Source organism: Equus caballus, chromosome 11 (assembly GCF_041296265.1).
Source record: "Equus caballus isolate H_3958 breed thoroughbred chromosome 11, TB-T2T, whole genome shotgun sequence".
Taxonomy (NCBI): Eukaryota; Metazoa; Chordata; class Mammalia; order Perissodactyla; family Equidae; genus Equus; species Equus caballus.
In genome coordinates, this window is record NC_091694.1 from 48,269,300 (window position 1) to 48,273,433 (window position 4,134).

Sequence of the window (4,134 nt, forward strand, 5' to 3'; positions counted from 1 at the left end):
CGGTAGTACAGGACTCTCATTTCAGTTCAGCAGCACTTGCAGTGAGCCCAGCACCACCTCGTGCCCAGGATTCCAGGCCGGCCGGGCAGCCGAGATTCGGGCGCTCGGCTGTGTGCTGTTGCTGCTCGGGTGCTGTGGTTGGTTAGCAGGTGAATGCCCTGTGTTAGCACAGGCCGTTCTTAGACAATCACAGGACTTGGGGCCTGGCAGAGGGGTCCAAGACGTTTGTTCAGACTTATTTCAGTTCAGTAGTCGGGCTGGATCCCCTATGCAGACCATGCCCGTCTGACTCATGAGAGGGCAGGCGGACACTTCTCTTGGCTCTCGAGATTCCTTTTCCCTGGAAAACAATGTGGTGACTGCTGACTTAGACCCCCGCTGGTCCACGGGAAGCGTATTCAAGTCACAGGAACTTAGATGAGAGAGGAGTGGCCCTGGGCAGGAGTCCCCTCAAGCCTTCGCCCACACCGCAGGCATCTCTCTGGGCCTCTTTGTCCTGGGTGAGATGAAGAGGACAGGACAGGGCCAAGGAGCCCTCCAGCTCTTAGAAAGTAGACCTAGTGGGAGGCGTTGAGGAGCCGGTGGGCCAGGATGCTGTTGCTGGGCTCACGGGGTATGAGGGTAACAGAGGACATCTCTGTTCACAGGTTGGAGCGGGGGCTCAGAAGGGCACCAGTGGATATGGGTGTCAGCTGTGGGGAGGGTAGCTCGGGCAGGAGGAGCTCTGAGTGACACTCTGGGAAGGCGGGAGGCGTCAGTACCCACAGGGCAGGGGTGGGGCGGCTTATGGAGGGTGCTTGGCAAGTGCTCAGAGCCCAGTGACTGCAGTCTGAAGATTGCCAGCCTAGGAAAGAGGGGGCCGCGCTCCTGGGCCCCCAAGAGAAGCTTTTCCAGGGGCCGGCAGAGCGTGTCCTTTAGCCCCAGGGAAAGAATTTCTGGGTTTTGTTTTCTTTCCTGAATGTAAATGGAGGGTGTGAATTTGGTGTTGGTTTCCAGATTGTTAGTAATCGTTAGGAATATATATATATATATTTTTAATATGCAAGTCACCGTAAAGGAAAAGAAAAAAATTACTCCCGTTTCTGCCACAGATTCAAGTCCACGGCTAGCGAGTGTAGGTTCTGGAGTCAGACATCTCTGAGTTCAAGGTCTCCAACAATACCTGCCTCGGAGGGTCACTGTGGGATGGAGTGAGATGATCTTATGGGAAGGGCTTCATACAGAGCCTCTCCCGTGGGGAAGCCAGTGTTCAGTAGACATGAGCCGTTTTTAATAGACCCCACCGTTATACCCACATAAATTCTGCACAGGCTCATGACACAGCCTCAATTTTGTATAATTGTTTTCTGCCCTAATTGTACACTGCAAGTAGTTTTCCATGTTGCTATTTCATCTTTATAATTATTTTAATGGTTACATACCTCTAAAGTTTTCGCCAAGACCGTTCCCATATACTATTTCTTTCCAAAGAGCGTTCTGCCTAGAGCTGGCTGCTGTTGGCTGAGTCACAGCACTTCAAGAATACGTCTGGGTGACGGTCAGAGGAAGAGCTCTGCTGTGGGAAACTGACGTTCATTCATCGTCAGTTCTGCTGACACTGGAAGAGCACCTTCCCAGTGGGGTTTCACTACCTCGGCCCTTCCATGCATGGAACTGCTTCTCCCTCTGCGCTAACCTTTGGTTCCCTGAAGCCTACTGGACTCCTGGTGGCGTAGGGCAGAGCACGGGTGGCCGGGGGCGGGAGACCCGGGTTCTAGTTCAGACACTTCCCGGAAAGCCCCTCCCCCTCCCAGGGCCACCAGCAAAGTGTGAGGATTCTCTGAAATGGCCCAGACCCGTTCCTATCTTTGATGCTCCCTGCATAGTGTCTTGGGGCACAAAGGCACAAAGAGTGTGGGGCGTGGGCCTGGCTCCCAGGAGGTTGACAGTCCAAGTGTTCCTCCGTCCAGAGATTCTTTGCCGTCAGCCTTGGATGGAGAAACCCTCTTTGAGGCTGAGGGCATCAGCTTAATGCTGATCTGTGCCGTGACCTGCCCGCCCCATTCCTGAGCATCATCTCTGAGGTGCTGATCGGATATGCAGCCCTCCCCATGCCCGACAAGGGGGGCCCTCCTCTCTGCCCTGCGGAAATCTCTGCGGGCGCTTCTGCTCTGGCTGGGAAGGGTTCGAGCGCTGCTCACCAGCTTGCAGGGCAGACCTCAGGGTCTGTGCCCACTCGGGATTAGGAGGCCTGTGCCCAAGGGTGTGGCCAGCAGGGTGGGAAGATTTGGGGAGACATCCTTCCTTGTGAATATGGCTCTGGGAGGCTCAGTGGTTAATTAGGGTCGCATCCTTCTTGCCGGTTGCAGTGAAGATAAAATGAGACATTGTGTGTAAAGTACCCACGATAGAGCCTGATGTAACAGGTGCTCAATAAATGTAGCTAGTTTTTTTTTCGGGTGAGGAGTTAGTTTCTAATATTCTGAAAAAGAGCATCTGTGAACTAAGAAAATATTGAAAAGTACCACCAGGTCTTTAAAAAAGTACAAATTTCAAAGTAATTCATCCCACATTCATTGAGCGCCTATCACTTGGCAGGTGTAGGGAGACAGGGAAGCTGGGATGATGTTGTGATAGAGGCAAGGACAGCCGCGGCCGTGAGAACAGCTGTAGGGAATCAGGGAGAGCTTCCTGGAGGGGGCGACACCTACTGAGATGTGATGGACAATGATGATAATAGCGGAGACAACCGTTACCAACCAGTGAGCACATACAGTGCAACATGAGTAGGAATTAGTGTCGTGGAGGAGAGGAGCTGAAAGCTCTCCTCCAGGAAGGTGGAAAGGCCAGTGCAAAGAAACGGAAGCTTGAAAGAGCAGGGTGCTGGTGGGCAAGAGCAGATTGGGGTGGGGGATGGGGGTGGGCGGAGCTTGGAACCGGAGGCCTGAAGGTCACATTGGAGGCCCAGTAATCCAGCTAGACATAAGGTGAGACTGAGTTAAGACGTGAGCATAGCAATAGCGGAGGAGAACAGAGTCCAGATATGTCTAGGAATTACGGGACTTGGTTACTGCTCAGGTACAAGGGCGAGGGAGGGAGAGAAATCAAGGATGGCTCCTGGGTTTCTGGCTTGGATAGCAGGGTAAACGGGGGTACCTCTGGTGAGAGGGAAGGTGGGAAGAGAAGGGCTCCTACAGTGAGGGTGGGGTGGGCAGGTGACAGTGACAAGCTCACTGGTTGAGGGTGAGGATCCTGTGGTAGGATAAAGGTTTGGCTGCAGCCAGAGAGCTGGGAGGCACCCGGAGAGGCGGTGGTAGAAGTCATGGGGTGCGTGGGAGTTTGAGGGGCATGGAGAAGGGGCTGGGCTTGAGCCCTGGGACACACCCACACTTCCAGGTTGGGTGAAGAAGGATCCTATAGGCAGACTAAGAAGAAACCTTCGAGGGAGTGGAAGATGCCAGAGAAACGTGGTGTCACGGATGCCCAAGTAGAAGAATGTTTCCAGGCACTGGTGGTCGGCAGGTGGAATGCTCCAGAGCATCAGCCAAGAAAGGCAGAGCATCCTTTAGATTTGGCAATTAGGCAATCACTAGGGACACTTTGCCATAAGCAATCTCAATGGAGTATGGGAGGAAGAAATCAAGAGGTGTGGATACTTCTTTTTAAAGATGCTTATCTTAGGCTGTGCTTTGAAAAGAAAAATACTAGCCTCTGCTCTCTACTGGTACATATTCTGCCCCCAGGGACTAAGAAAAGCTGAAAGGTCAGAGCAGGAATAGGGCAACATCTCCCCATTTATTGTATGCAAGGCTACAGTCAACAATAAGTTGGAAGTCTTGCAAGTTATAACATTGTACCTTATAAGTCTTGGAAGTCATAAACCTTAAAGTTGTGAATGCAGACTTTGAGAAGTATCCAGTCCAGAGGAGGGAAGTGGCAGCACGCTGGCCCAAGCTGTCTCCCAAATGATGATGTCTCATTCATCCTTGTTGTTTTGTCTGCCTCTACATGTAAATTACATAAGGGGGTTATCGCGGAGAATCATGACAGCGATCCTTGTTTAAGAAGAGTGGCCCTGGTATCTTCCTTAGATCCTTGAAGAAGACAATATCTTTATAAAATCTTTCCCACTGCATTCCATAGATCATAAACGGC